This window comes from Ambystoma mexicanum, chromosome 10 (assembly GCF_040938575.1).
Source record: "Ambystoma mexicanum isolate Mex_15411 chromosome 10, UKY_AmexF1_1, whole genome shotgun sequence".
Lineage (NCBI taxonomy): Eukaryota > Metazoa > Chordata > Amphibia > Caudata > Ambystomatidae > Ambystoma > Ambystoma mexicanum.
In genome coordinates, this window is record NC_090932.1 from 336,265,057 (window position 1) to 336,281,566 (window position 16,510).

Below are 16,510 nucleotides of genomic sequence, written 5' to 3' on the forward strand. Positions count from 1 at the left end.
CTGCTACTGTGTTGATTCCGGTCATTGTTTTAAATCTTGCTGCGTTGATTCCGGTCATTGTTTTAAATCTTGCTGCGTTCAGAAGTTACACATTGTGATTGCTTTAAATCTTGCTATGCTACTTAGTTAACCATTCTGTTGAATTCCACTGTGCCCTGAAGTCGTCATTTTGTTGAATTTTGCTGCGCTCCTTAGCTAACCATTTTGTTGAATTCCACTGTGCCCGGGAGCTGCAATTTTGTTGAATCTTGCTGCGCTCAGAGGTGCTGATACTGTGTTGATTACTGCCACTGCTTAAACCTTGCTGCGCTCAGTTTAGCTACTAGCGATTCCTGCCACATAAGAGGGCTACCACTGTCTTAAATCTTGCGACTGTTGACTTTAAATATTGCACTCAAAACTACAATTTGAGCTAAATCCAGGTTCCATCTCAAGCTAGATACCTGCCTAAACCCTGCTACTCTCTGAAACGACTCACAGTGATCGTCTAAGCTCAAACCTTGCAGCATTTTGAATTTGAACACTGCGATTGCCACCGCTTCAAATCTTGCTCCACCTCAAAGTCGGGCACTAAGTAGAACCTAGGTGCCCATTATCATTACCAGAACAAAACCCAACCACCACAGAGAGGCCTGTGCCACTGTGAAGCAGATAACTACACAAGACCCTACAACGGTAGAGCAAAACCACCAGAAGAATAAAAACCAACCTAAGTCACTAAGTCAACACAATAGGGATGGAGGCGCGGGGCATGAGCGCGAGATGTGAGGATGTGTGGAGTCAGAGCTCCTGTCTAGATCCTATAGCTGATCCTTTAAAGAAGGCAAAACTAAACCAATCGAGCCTAAAAACGAACGTTTATGAAGATGAACTGATCCTGCACACTTTGTGAAAAGCACAGGTGAAATCGGAGCCGGCGATCCCCCGAACCAGGCGCCCAAAGCTGAGTGTCCGCGGCAACCAAGATGGCAGGTGTCACGGAAGCTTGAAGCTGACTGCGTGCGGAATATCACTTGGCATGCGGCGACCCGGAATAAGAACGGGATGCCTCAGTGGAGCTGCCTGGAGCCGAGGGCGACCGGAGACAATGCCTCCTCAGCCCGTGGAGTGAGAAGCTGAGGGACGATAAGAGGGGCGGAGAACACCAGCAGGCTGCTGCGGAGGCTGCAGACTGTTAACTGGGACTTGCACAGAGGCTGCTACAACAAAGGGCCAGGAAAATGGCGGCGCTGACTAAAAGGAGCACTGAGAGGCTGTGAAGATCCAGGGGGGCCCGGCACTGGAACTTGATCCGTAGCTGCATCAGACTGGAGGTGAGACCCCGGGGCTTGGGCGAAGGGACACGCGCCACTGGGGACGGCACCCTCTGCGAGTGAAGCGGTACGTGTAAGCGGCGGCTGGGGGAAGGAGGGGCACGAGAGTGGAACGCACAGGGAACGCACCAGAGTAGTACACAAATCACCTGAGTGGGGGCCACAGTTGACTTGCCAATAATAGCCTGAGGCAAAGATCACGGCAATGAGGCTTAGCCCCCCCCACAGAAACACCTAATAACAAGCTGGACACACAACAAGGTAAAAAGGAAGCCTGCACGTAGAGACAGCACTAGGAGTAACATCCCAAAACAGGGCCACACACCGCCCAAAAGGGCGCAACGGAGCAATACACTGGGCCCAAGCACAGATATCAAGCGGATGACGACTGCTGATACAACCCAGCGCAGTCACCTATAGAACAGAGAGCTACTATAGGCAAGCTACAGCTGACGTGGCAGACCAGGCTACACCCCAAAATCTAACGCCTACATTGAGTGACACCCAGAACACCAACCAGTCTCGCCAAACCATGCAACAACTTACCTGAACAGGTAACAGACACTAAGAAATGAGAGGCATGCCACACCATTCAGCAACCAGCCCGCACAGGATCAATTAAGCCACAAGAGGAGAAAGTACCTCGAGGGCACAACAGAACATTGACCCTGCCCCACTTGCCCCAGAGCACACTTTCAGACAGCACAGAGAGCTGAATTAACGGACCATCCCTAACTGGTTCTGCCACGAGGCTGAGTAACTACAAAAAGTCAACAAGCTTTGCATAGTAAAGCCTAATACCTAGGAAATACCTGAGGAGAATAACAGAAGCACACATACGTGCGGAAGCCCGGACTACAGGCACTGCAATCCCGCTCGGTGGCCCACAGCTGCCCCAGCCCATGACACATGGAGATGCCCAAATGTAAGGCCAATATCATGGAGTCGTTTGCCGCAATTAGACCCAAAGAACAGAGAACAGAATCCAGAGATCCTGCCCCGATTCAACAGCCTCCTGAGGAGCAAGGCAAAGACAAACAGATAATGGAGGCCATATCTGGACTGCGCCCATTCATAGACACTAAAATAGAAGAAGTGAAATCGGACATGGAGCTAATGCGACAAGACATACGTAACCTCACAGAACGAGTGACAAGCACAGAAACGGAGAAACATGAGATGTCCAGAACACTGAAAGATGGGCAGAAAAAAGTGGCACAGCTAGAAAGGCGCAACAAGATCCTGGAAGAAAGGGCCAAAATGCGGACGGATGGTCCAGACGCAACAATGTTCGCCTACTCAGCATTCCTGAAGGACTACCCCACAAACTTCATAGAAACCCTACTGCAACAAGAAATAGGAGCCGGCCGGCTCTCACAGGGGTTTGCGGTCTAAAGAGCACACAGGGCCCTCCAGAAAAAAACACTGCCTGGCTCATACCCACACCCAATCATAGCAAGAATCCTTAAATTCCAAGACCGGTAAGTCATACTGCGCCACTCACGCGAGGGTGGAACCATAAACAGAGACAATGCCAAAATCACCATATACCCGGACTATACTCCGGCAGTCCATCGAGCGAGAAACTCTTTGGTCCCAATTAAAGCGAGGCTGCGTCAACTGAATCTCAAGTACATGTTGATGTACCCGTCCAGGCAGAAGGTGATACATAAAGGGCGTGCTATTTTTCTTTAGAGACACCAGCTGCGGCCAACATGTGGCTTGAACACCACAACATGGCAGGGGGTGAGGAACCAGCTGAATGAATCACACAACGCCAGAAAAAGAAATGCCTAGCTGAGAACAATTGGAGATTTAAAAAAGAGAAGGACTATGCCATTTTTTTCCTTCACTAGAAGACAGGAGACATACCACAACGTTGCACATGAGCAGGAAGGCTCGACCCGCGAAAGGACTGGTGCCAGCTGTACTATAATTTATTGTATTTTGGAGTGCAGCACCACTGCATGGGATCACATTTAATGGTATATATGTGCCACATTATAGCAATAATGTGATCCCTTCAGCGCAAAATACAATAAATGATACTACACAGCCTGTTGCTGCCGCACCACAACCTGCCTGAGATGTCCTGGACAGGCCAAAATCTGGCAGGGGCACCTGAGCGTTGCCCACACGGTGCAACTGCTGGGTGCAGTTATTTGAGTTTAACAAGTTATTGGTTGAAATGTGTTTTAGTCTTCACCACAAAGGGTACAGGAGAACAGCGAGCGCTGGAAGAGACTATGGAGACACTGCAGTTCAGAAATGGCGGCTGATACGGAATATCCGGGGGTTGAGCTGTCACATGCGCAGAAACAGGATTAGATCCTAAAGAGTGCATCTCCAATGCACTCCTACAAGAAACATACCTCAAAGCCGAAAGCTCTACAATAATAACGGAATGGTGGCGGGGACAGGGTTTTGGCGCTCTGTATTCTAAATATGCTCGAGGGGTTTATACATGAATAGACAGGCCCATTCCATTCAGGCTACTGTCCAAGGAGGAAGACAAAGAGGGGAGGTACTTGATACTGAGGGGCAGCATTGAACAATTAGACATTTGCATTGTCAACTCCGATCTACCCAACCATGGGACCTCAGCATACCTGACCAAGCTGGGAGCCAAACTCACACCATACCGAGGCTGCTTTGTCATATGGGGGGGGGGGATTTTAATTGCATTCGCAACCATACGCTGGACGCCCAACGCTACCCCTCCTCATTAAACAAGCTACTAGAGAATCTAGACTTAGCAGAGGTATGGAGGGAATTGCACACCACAGATAGAGAATATTCTTACTTCTCATCTCCCCACACACTATACACTAGAATTGACTATTTGTTAATAGACAAACAGCACCTACGCCAGGTAGAGTCAGCGTCCTACTTGGGAAGATCAATATCTGACCACTCTCCGCTCCTCATGGAATGGAAAAAGCGAGGGCCTAAGCCGCCCATACCAATGTGGCGAATGCCAACAGAGGTTCTAACAGACTGCGCCTTCAAGGAAGACCTTCAAACCTTCAAGACAAAATTAGAGAGTACTTAGATATAAATGTGGGGAACGTGAGGGGATAGGACACAACCTGGGAGGCATTGAAAGTAGTGGTCAGAGGGGAAATCATTGCTAGCGAGGGTGGGATTAGAAGAACACTGAGGAGTGACCAAGAGGACGGGGAAAGGCAGATCACACAACTAGAAGCCACCGCCCCGAGGACAAGAGAGGCAGAGTTGGAACTGTCCGCAGTTAGGGGAGCCTGCCAGGATGCATGGGCCAGACTAGCGAAATTTGACTATGTGGCCAAAACCACTAGGGAACATGCAGAAGGCAACACGCCAGGCAGACTCTTGTCATAGTTGTGCAGGAGGGAACACCTGAACCACCCAATTACCGAAATGAAAGACTCCACTGGCAAGGTCCACGCATCCCAGTCAGATATCAATGACATTTTTATGCAGTTTTACTGCCTCCTGTACGGCCACGCAGAGACCGTGCCGCAGGAAGACATCCTAGACAGGCTGGATGAGATAGGTCTTCCGACACTGAGCAAACCCCAGCGAGCCACCCTAAATGGTGACATGACTGCCAAAGACATAATTGAGGCTATCAAATCATTGTCCACGAGTAAGACCCCAGGCAGCAATGGTCTACCTCCCGAATTCTATAAAACATATGATGCAGAACTGGCCCCCACCCTCTTAGAGGTGTTCAAAGAGTCATATGAAAAAGGAATACTACCGAGAAGTATGAGAGAAACGCTGGTGGTGCCGATACCCAAACCAGGGAAACCAAGAGATGACTTTGGTTCATACAGACCATTGCCATGCTCAATTATGACATTAAAATCTTGACGACAATATTGGCCAAGAGACTGGCTGGAGTTATAGGGACACTAGTACATGAAGATCAGAACGGGTTTATACCCAGTCGAAATAAATCAGCGAACCTACGTAGATTACAACACATAGTGGCACAAACAAAGGATTCACACGAGTCATACGCAGTTGCATCCTTAGATGTCATAAAGGCATTTGACTATATATATTGGGAGTGGTTATTGGAGGTCCTGGGGCAATTTGGGTTCGGGGGAACGCTTCATCTGATGGATAAAAATCCTATATAAGTCAACAGTGGCCAGAGTAAAGACTGGGAGGACAGTGTCCGGGCTATGGGATATCCAGAGAGGCACCAGGCAGGGTTGCCCATTATCCCCAATGCTCTTAAATTTTAGGCCTGGAACCACTAGCAATATACATGAGGAGACAGTTCTTTGACGCAGGCGTCAGAGTAGGGGGTGAATATCACATAGTCTCGTTGTATGCGGACAATGTACTATTATACCTGAGGCACACCGACCTCAACATTCCAAAAATATTGGAGGTCCTAGAAAACTTTGCTCGAGTGTCGGGATCGCCTTTAGCAAAGAAAAGTCAAGCGTGTTCCCACTAGCAAGGCTGGTCGGGTGCGTAGAGGCAGAACTCCCAGATGTGGGAATTCAATGGAAAACAAATACGTTCAGATATCTGGGGGTCAACATCTGGCACACACCCGAACACATGCATGGCGGTAACACCCTAGTCGCAGAGCAGGGGCTAAGGAACTCAATAAAGTTCTGGTCTAGAGTGCCACTATCTGTAATGGGGAGGGCTGCAGTAATGAAAATGATAGTGTTGCCGAGGTTCTTATATTTCTTTCAAAATGTACACTACCTTATCCCGACATCCTTCTTCCGACTACTCGAAAAACTACTGAGAGAATTGCTGTGGGGCAACACTAGACACAAAATAGCCCTTAGCACACTAACATTGCCGAATAAAGCAGGTGTTATACAACTACCAGATCTGGAGAGATACTACCTGGCAGTCCAGCTGAGCCACGTGACTAAGTGGCTAGCAGACAAGACTACCCGGAAACTAGACTACTCAGACAGCTGGTAGTACCGGCGGCCTTGAAGGAAACCCTATGGGCCCCGCTAGAGTGTTTGGGGAAGACCCCGATGATAATGTCACTGGGAAGGAAAATTTGGAATAGGACCCTGAAATTGTCTGGACTGATACATCCCTATTCCCCGGATGTCTCAATTGCCACAGGGGTGTGCAACACCAGAACAGACCTGGCTCAGATGCGAAAATGGGAAGGGCACGGCATTTACACCTGGGGAGACACGTATGAGGATGGGGCATTTAGAGAATTCGGGTCAATGCCTGCCCAAGGGCCAATTCCTGTGGTACAGCAGGGTCAGGAAGTGGGGCAGAGTAAAATGGAAAGAGTGGCCGGAAGTACCAGAGCCGGACCCACTGCTGTATAATTTGGGGGACAGGTGGAAACAAGTATCCAGGCTCTACGCGCACTTGACAGATAGGCCCAACCCAAAAAGTGACCCACTGCAGAGATGGGAGGCAGGCCTGGTGGACAATATAACTGAAAAGGAATGGGAGAGGATCCTAGCATACCCCCGCGAAGTGTCTAGAAATCCCGGTTCAGTTTAATCCAATTACAAATCCTGTACAGAACATATATGACACCGGACAGGATAGCTACATTCAGTAAGAACACACACCCCTGTGCCCCTCGTGTGGTGCAAAAGGAGCTGGAATGCTGCACATATTCTGGGGATGCCCGAAGACCCAGACTTTCTGGTCCAAAATAGAACAAGCCTGCAGAGGAGCGGGGATGGTGAGACATGTAGTGAAACTCATGGACATGGTATGCGTGCTAGCTAAAAGAGCCATAGCTATGGCATGGAAATCCACAAGAGGCCCACAGTTTGATAAGTGGCACAGGGAGTTGGAACATTGGACAGGGGCGGAAACCAGGGTCTGGGGAGAGGGGGTGGCCAAAGCAGGGGGAGAGGCTAGCCCGGCATATGAGGAATGGAAAGCCCTGGTTTGGGACATGTTCCATCCATCGGACGATTAACCACCGTGAACCTCTCCTAGCACATTGACAATGTGGTAGCACTCTGGCAAGGCCTGCGCCCCAACAGCCGAGAACCCAAACCTGGCAGCGCTGATCAGCATACCATCCAGATGTCTGGTGCAAGATTGTCAAGCAAGCGGGGCTGGGGCCCCGATTCGAGTGCCCCGTTAGTGAAAACGAGTTATTGTGTTTTGTTTATTTGTTTATTGAAGAGGGGGACTCGGAGCTGAAGCCATCACCCAAAGCCATACGTGGAACAGAAATTTTATGTTTGTTTGTTGAAAATATCAGGCCCTCGAGGGAAAGAGACTTTTTACTAAAAAGAGACTTAACCATTGGAGAACCTGATAGCTGGAATGGAACTGTCGGCTCGTGCTGGGGAAAGCTTGAGTATGTGCTGTGCTCAGGAGACCTACCTTGTCCCGTGCTGAAACCATGGGGCAGGGAGACCTTGGCAATCACATCCTGACTTATTATTTGTGAACACTTATCCTTTTTGAAACCATATCCCACTCTAAATCCTTAATTAGTTTTAAGGAAACGACAATAGGTTTTTTTTCTTGGTATAGGACTTTTATTTTGACAAGACACCACAAGGACTGCCTTATTTTTCATTTGATGGTCGACGCTTGCTCCCATCTTAGATTTAGGTTGGATTAGGCGTTTATCCAACCTGCACATTGTTTAAATGAACACCCGTGAATCTTGATCACTTGTGTCTGTCTTTACTGTTGCCACCATGGGTGCTTTACACTACTCACAGCCTATGCTTGAATGATGAGAAAACTGAGCTCCTCATTGTGGGTTCTTCGTACCATCTCAAACACCTCAACACCTCCATGTCACCTTTTTACATTGATGACACCACCATCCCCGTCCTGAACCACATCAAACCCTTGGGATTCCACCTTGAATCTGACCTCCCCATGACCAGGCACATCAGCTCACTTGCCTCCTCCACTGCATTTAATGCAAGGCTCATCAGGCCAAGTAGGCAATTCCTCTCACCTGACAACTGCCCAACACTCGCCCGAACTCTTATCCTATCAAAAATTGATTATTTTAACGTCTTACTCCTGGACACTACCTCTACTAACATCTCCAACCTTCAACTACTATATAACAAAGCACTTCCAGCAGCCCTGGGATTAAAACATTTGGATCACATCACAGCATCCAGACGCGAGTCTCGTTGGCTTCCCATTAAAGCACGACTTATCTTCAAAACATTGACTATTGTTCACTGATGTCTCTACAAGATTGCACCCCGCTACCTTAACAACTGCATCACTGAGAACTGTCCCACCCGGGACCTAAGATCGAGCTCCAGCATTTTGCTGGTCACCCCTCGTTTCAAGAACATAAGATCAGGTGGGGCCAGTTTTGGTGTCCTTGCTCCATCTCTTTGGAACTCCTTACATGCACCCATTAGGAATGAACAATCCTACATTACGTTTAAAAAACGACTAAAAACCTGGTTGTTTGACAAATTTGACTAATACTCTGCCTTGCTACGGATACCACTACCTGCCATCTATGTGATTTCTATGCTTACCTGTGTACTTAACAGAGTGATACTCTCGGGTCTGAGCAAGGTCACATGTATAAATAAATAAATAAACCACTATGAACCAAAATAATAAAGTTACTCACCGTAGTGACTACCTTACTCCAAGTCCATAGTCCCCTTTCCTCCATACTTGTGCGAGATTCCTCGTCCTGTGGGACGGGACCGGAGCAGTTTGTAAAAAGCATAACATTTTTCAAAAATGTGTTGTTCTCTTTTTAGGCGGGGTACGGCACACGGCCGTAACCCCGCCCTCCTTAGCTCGGCCCAGCGCATCGCCCATCAGTCCTTTTCTATTGCCAGGTCTATGACCTTTAAGCAATAACAGAGGAACCTTTTAAGAGGGGACGGCAGGTGTATGGAGGAAAGGGGACTATGGACTAGGATTAAGGTGGTCACTCCTCACAGGAATTACGGGTGGATGGAAACTCCTTACTGAAACAGGTGCTTAAGCACAGCTTGACCAAACTGAGCATCAGCCCTGCAGCTCAGGTCTAGATAGTAATGCTTACAAAAAGCCGATGGGGGGGCCCAAGTAGCCGCTTTCGCGATGGTCTCCCAGGGAACATATTTTTGGAAGGCAATAGCAGCCGCCTTGCCCCACACAAGATGAGCATGAATTCCCTTTGGGGCCCGAAGACCCTGGATGGTATACACCTCAGAAATACAGGCAGCGATCCACCGGAAGATGGTTGCTCTAGAGGCCTGCTTTCCTTGCGGATTTCTGAAGGTCACGAAAAGCTGCGAGGAGGTCCTGAGCTCAGATGTTCTGTCCAGATAGAACTTAAGGGCTCTTCTAACGTCCAGGCAGTGCAGAACCCTTTTGGCCTCTGAGGCCGGGTCCGGGAAGAATACAGACAATGAAATTGACTGATTCAGACGAAAATAAGAGACCACCTTAGGAAGAAAGGTGGGATTCGTTCGCAGGACTACCTTATCTTTATGAAAAGTAAGGAATGGATGCTCAACCGACAAGGCCTGAAGCTCACTTACACACCTTGCCGAAGTCACAGCAATCAAAAAGGACACTTTACAGGAAAGGTACTTAAAATCGACAGTAGCCATGGGCTCAAAAGGCTTATGACACAAGGCCGCAAGGACCACATTCAAATCCCACCTTGGATGCAGATTGCGAACAGGAGGATAAAGATGCATCAGGCCCGCAAAGTGTCTTTTAATGACTGGATTAGACAGTGAAAAGGAACACTGGTCAGTGGACAAATAAGCAGCAACAGCCGATAAATATGTCCTGCAGGACAAGACATGGATGCCAGACTCTGCCAAATGTGAGACAAAAGACAGGACCATGTCGATAGTAGCCTCCCTGGGGTCTAGCTGCCTCGCCAAACACCAGTGACAGAAGCGTAGCCATTTACTTTTACACTGAGATCTTGCTGAGGGCTTCCTGGCGGCTTGACTACTGCACATGTTATCCGTGGACAAGTTGGAATGCTCTAAATATCTGAACTCGGGCACCAAGCCGCCAAGCTGAACGATTGTGGGGTGGGGTGGGGTGCCACAGTTGTTGATCGGTCTGGTGAAGCAGGTCGGGAACCTGTGGAAGCTTGAGCGGCGGGCACACTGATAGATGCTGAAGCTCCGAAAACCAGAACCTGGCTGGCCACCAAGGGGCTTTGAACAGAAGGCAGCAATTCACTGTGTTCCTCAGCTTGCAAAGCACCCCCGATGGATCAGAGGAAGAGGCGGAAAGGCATAGGCCTTCATATTGTGCCATGGGATTTCAAGAGCATCCCAGAGTGAGGAGGCTCTGAACCTGTTCTTGGAGGCATACAGGGGAAGCTTCTTGTTTATAGATGTCGCAAAGAGATCCACTTCTGGAGTGCCCCAAAAGCGAAATATTTCCGAGAGGATCTCCGTGTTCAGTTCCCACTCGTAGCTGACAATTACTCGTCGGATGAGGGCATCTGCAGTGACATTCAGCTGGCCCGGGATATGAATCGCTACCAGCCAGATACCATGCTGACTGGCCCATTCGCAGATCTGAATGGCAAGATCCACATGAGGAGGAGAACTGGTACCCCCCTGCTTGTTGATATAGAACATGGACACTGCATTGTCCGTGCGGACACGGACCACCTTGTTGACAATACCTGTTTTGAACATGTTCAGTGCCAGGAATATAGCCACAAGCTCCTGATAAATTATTTGAAGATGTCTGTCATGTGGCGACCAGAGATCTGAAACTTGAAGATGATCCAGCTTGGCCCCCCCAACCCAGAAGGGAGGAGTCCATTGTGACAGTCAATTGCGGGCAAGGGTCCTGGAAGGGAGCGCCCACTGACAGTTTGTGGAGAGACGACCACCACATTAGGTCTGTCCTCATGAACGATGGAACCAGTATCATTTTGGAATATGGATCCACTGCCTAAAGTCATGAGCTCTGAAGAGCCATCTGCGTCCGCCTCATCTTGAGACGAGCAAGTGGAAGAGCAAGCACGCACGAAGCCATGAGGCCCAGAAGCCTCTGAAACCACCAGGCCGACATGCTTTCCGACTGCATAAACACCTGACACGTGGCAAACAGATCCGCCATTCTGTCCCCAGTCAGGTATACCTTGCAATCGATGGTGTTCCAACGAAAACCCAGGAAAATCAAGTCCTGAGAGACCGTCATGGAGGATTTCCGCCAGTTCACCGACAGCCCAAGGTGGAACAGGAGCTGGAGGAGAGAATTAAGGTTGCTCGAGGCTTTCAGCGGACAGGTACCGCACAGCAGCCAGTCATCCAAATACAGATACACATGGATACCCTGAAGCCGAAGATAAGCCCTGATGACCGACATCATCTTCATAAAGACATGCAGTGCCGAGTTGAGACCAAAAGGGAGCACATGGAACTGGAAATGCTCCTCCCCCATGGAAAACCGTAGGTATTGCCGATGCAGGCTCCAAATGAGGATATATAAGCATCCTGAAGGTCCACTCCATTGAGCCAGTCGCCCTTCTGAAGAGAGGACTTTATCTGGTTGGGGGTGATCATCTTGAATTTCTCTTGGGGAAGAGAAAGGTTGAACTGGGAAAGGTCTAGGATGGTCCGCAGGCCAGCCTGGTTGGGTTTGGGCACCGTGAACAGACAAGAGTAGAAGCCCTCTCCTCGCTCCCCTAGGGGAATGGGTTCCACCGCCTTGATATCCAGAAGCTTCTGGACTTGGGCTCTGACGGAGGGCATCCCTGACTGCTGGAAAGGAGGATTGAAGGGTGGGGTAGGGGGAAGGGGCAAGAGGAAGCCCGCCCAAGCTACTGACAAGACTCACAGGTCCTTGGTGATGGTCTGCCACGCCTCCCAGTGAGACGCAATGCGCCCTCCCCACTGGGGTCTCCTCAAATTCCGACAGACCTTTCCACATTTTCATATTCGCCTTGCTAAAATGAGCTCTGTGTTCGCCTGACACAACTGCAGAGCCGAATTAGCAAAGATCTTCCTCCCCAAAGAGTCAAGCAACTTGCCCTCTTGGGCCAGAACCTGAGTCGCCACTGTAGATGATGCTGAAGCTGGCCTGGATTGAAGAGTGGCAGCCGCCACACTGTAGAGGAAGGAAGCGGGCAAGACGCTAAGGCTACCTCCTACGAAGTATGAAGCCTATAACGAGTGTCAATCTTTTTGTTAACATGCAGTCCAGCGTGTGGCTTATCTCAGACTTTGCGGACCTCGGCCAAAACGTCCTTCTGAAAGAAAAAGCCAGTGCGCTCCTGAGGAGACAAGGTGAACGCCCCCGAAAGCACCCCTTCTTGCGGAGGTGGTGCCTCAGGTACTGGAACATCCAGAAGAGTCATGTCCAGTACCCTGTCATGGAACACCCTAACAGGGCGGGGATGGTCATCGCCATCCTGATCTGGACGCGTTGGATGACGCGCAAGGGGATCGACCTTCGTCACGTCTGAAGACTTGTCTAACGGAGACAAGAGTGGCGGAGGCGGAAGGGCTGGAGGTTGGCCAACTGGTAGAGGTGGGACAGCTGCCGGAACAACCAGTGCTGTGACGGGAACCGTCAGAACAGAACCGGGGCTGGAGGGCAGATTTCCTTAAAAAGACCTCTGAAATATTCCTTCATGGGTTCGGAATGCATTAGCTTCTGAAATGTTCCAAAGAAGGCATCCTCTGCCGAAGGCTTAGACATTGTGGCAGGAGGAAGCATCTCATGAGCGGAATAGCTCCAGGGCCGCAAAGGAGAGGGTTGCCAAGAGGGGCCCTCACCAGCCGGGTTGACGTAGATCAATGGCGCAGACGCGGCAGGGAGCAAGACCGAGTGTTGTAATGGCATCCAAGCATTCCAGTCATAAACTGGACAAAATGGTGCACCAGAAAAACACTGTTCACCCCAAAAGATGCACCCAGCACCCAACGCCGATGGCGTAGGTGTAAGGGAAGAGTCCAAAATGGCAGTCGCAGTTCGTGCGGGAACGGGCGCCATTTTGTCAGGAGAACTGCGTCACATGTGAGAGTGAAGCAGGGATCTCCACAGACGGATCAGGGGTCTTGACTTTAGCCTTGACACAAGGAACCTCGGCAGAGCTGGTACTGTGTGGCCTAGGATGTTTCTGAGTCATACTAGTAGCCAAATTAGCCCCTGAAAGAGGAACCTCAGCAACGCCGGTAACAGAGGAATTACGGTCAGCGAACTCACTCTGTGCTCCCTCAACAGAACCGGTATCCCCACTAGAGCGGGACCGATGAGGAACCCACCTCACCGACAAGACCTTAACAGGCCTCTCAGTTCTGTCAGTCACCTTAGCCTCCAATAGAGGACCTCAGACTCGTGTCTGGTAAAAGCTCCCTCATGAGGGGCCTCGAACCTTGGTTCGGTACAGAAAACCTCAACAGAGGCCTCGGGATGCGCCTTGGTGTCTGTATTGGAGTGCTCCAGACAAGGAGATCTAAAACCAAGCTCCGGTACCCACCGCCTCAGTAGAACTGGGCCGTTAAATAACCCCCAGAGGAGGGGTCTCGGATTGCAATCCGGTTTGAGTAGGCAGAGACCCTCGGAGAAAACTCTGGTACTTTTCTTAGGCCTAGAAGGCACCTCAGGGGAAGCCCCGATGACGGAGCTTTTAAAGCCTCTCCCGGACCGGGAAGACCTTGGGAAAGAGTCCCCCCCAGTCAGGGTGCCCTAAAAACTAAAGAACTTACGGGGCGTCTCTTCTTCTCGTCGATGAAACTCTGAAAAAGCGGAGGAGGAACATGCTGGAACACCTCGTCCGACCGTTCCAGATGACGTCGAAGAGCCCGGACCGAAAAGGAATCGCAGTAGAAGCACGAGTCCCACCGGTGATCCGGACCCAAACACTCTAAACAAAGAGGATGGGGATCCACCCTAGCGAAATGCTGTTTGCAGGAGGAATAATTAGGAAAATCTAACCGAAATGACATAGACGGACTACTACGCGACCGCTAAACCGGAGCAGGATAGAAGGACACTTGAAGGAAAAAATCTTCCGAAGATGCAAGTGCGTCCAGTCCCGAACGTGCAGAGAAAAGGACTGATGGGCGATGTGCTGTGCGGAGCTAATGAGGTCAGGCTTAAGGCCGCGTGCGGTACCCTGTGTAAAAAGAGAAGGACACATTTTTGAAAAATGTGATGCTTTTTACAAAGTTCTCCGGTCCCGTCCCACAGGACAGAGGAATGTTCCATAAGTATGGAGGAAAGGGGACAGACGTAGGAGTGCTAAGAAACCCTTCAGTCTAATGTTGAATTTACCTGTCGTTTCTGTCTTGTTATGAAAATGCAAATAAAGTGTTTTAAAAAAGAAACCCTTCCGTCAACGTAATTGAACCCCTCAACGAAGAGTCAGAGCCCCAAACCACAATCTCAGCAAACAACAGCCTCACCAAAGAGAGAGAATCTCAAGAAACGAAAACCCAACAAACATCTCCCGGCTGGGACTTCTAAAAGGATAGGCAACAATTTACAAGGAAAAATAGACACACTGCACTGCAGCTTACTCAATGTAAGAACCATGGCGAAACACAAAACAGAAATGTATGACCTCCCAATCGAGGGAGGCACCAACGCACTCTTCTTCAATCAGACATGGCTATCCGACAACTACCAGATAATCGCCCACAAACCCATACCAGAAAATTCCAAACTAATACACGCCAACAGAGAAAATTGAAGAGGAGGCGGAAATGCAATGGCACAGAAAGACCAAGCCACAGTACTGTTCCTTCTGATCTACAGACTGCCAACCTACCACGCTTTCTTTGTAATGAAGCTCACTACTCGATCACTAACCTTTCCACCTATTATTATAATGTAATCATCTTGGGGAAATTCAACATCTGGTTCGAAAGAGAGAACAAAACCACAGCAAACTCACTCAGCGCCCTTCTGGAAACACTCCACTTCAAGCAAATAGTGAACAGATCCACCCACAATGCTGTACACGCCTTGGTCACAATCTTCTGCCGAGACAGAGTCATGACCACCGCCCCACCAGTAGCGCGGATATCCTGTGATCACCACCGGATCCCATTCACTGTCAAACTACCTACCCGCATACTGCCCGGAAACACAATACTTCACGCTACAAACAAAAGGAACCGGAAGAGCCTTGACCTGGAATCCTTAACAGAACTGATGTAATGAACTAAACCAAACATCTCTAAACAGAATAACCCCTGACTCAACGGTAAAAAAACTCAATGGCTGATTCACAGAGACCAATTAGCAACGCAAAACCTTTCAAAGCCACTGCAAAATAAATAGCAGCAATGTGGTTCACAGAAGAACTCAGGGACCTCAGAAAAACAAACAGCAAACTGGAAAAACTATGGCGAAAGCATTACAATCAATATGATAAAATACCAACAAGTCAGAATATACAAATCAGCAGTCCTACTATACCACAAGAACCCAATCGGCAAAAATAACACTAAAATAACTCTTTAAAATCATCATAGAGATCAAAAACCCTACATCCTGCAACAAAGGCATCATACCATCACAATCACTATATGACAACATCATCAACTACCTAAGAACAAAAATAGAAACAATCCAACAGACCATTGAAGTAAGCCACGCAACAATAAACACAAGTACAAATACGGAACCACCAACAACCGGCGTGCCACCAACCGCAGTAACACTCGATTGATTTGAACCTATAGATGAAGATTTGTCAACACTAATAAATAACACCAACCTCACGAGATCCCCCAGCGACCTATGCCCACCAGGCAACCCCAAAGAAATCAACCCCAGCATCTTACTTCCGGCTACTGATGAACCAATTCCTAAACACAGGAATAGTATTGAAATCTTTCAAATCAGCTTACATCAAGTCACTCCTAAAAAACAAAAAAGGAGGTGCGGAAGATCCCACCAATTAGAGACCTATATCTAATCTGACCTACCTGGCAAATCTATCAGAGAGCCATATATACAAAATGGTACTGAACCACGTAGAAACAAATGGAATACTCTAATCAATCGCAAGGCGGCATCAGTCCCATGAAAGGAACAATATCAGCACTTCTATCCATATAGGACTACCTACAAATAAATGCAGACAATAGAACATGATCTTCCCTCATACTACTGGACATAACAGCCGCGTTCGACACAATCAGACACACAACATTGAGAGACCGGAGGAATGCGGTGTAAAAGACTGCTTTACAATAGCTAAAATCGTTCATCACTAACCGAACGGAAGGTCTACCACTATTTACCACGAACACCAA

At 48.9% G+C, this 16,510-nt stretch overlaps 1 protein-coding gene across 3 annotated transcripts in view; it reads right to left on the minus strand.

The window, feature by feature from the left end:
* Positions 1-16,510, minus strand: part of DDHD2 (DDHD domain containing 2) — a 2,155,663-nt gene that overhangs the window by 1,636,982 nt on the left and 502,171 nt on the right. The gene's annotated exons all lie outside the window — the stretch shown is intronic.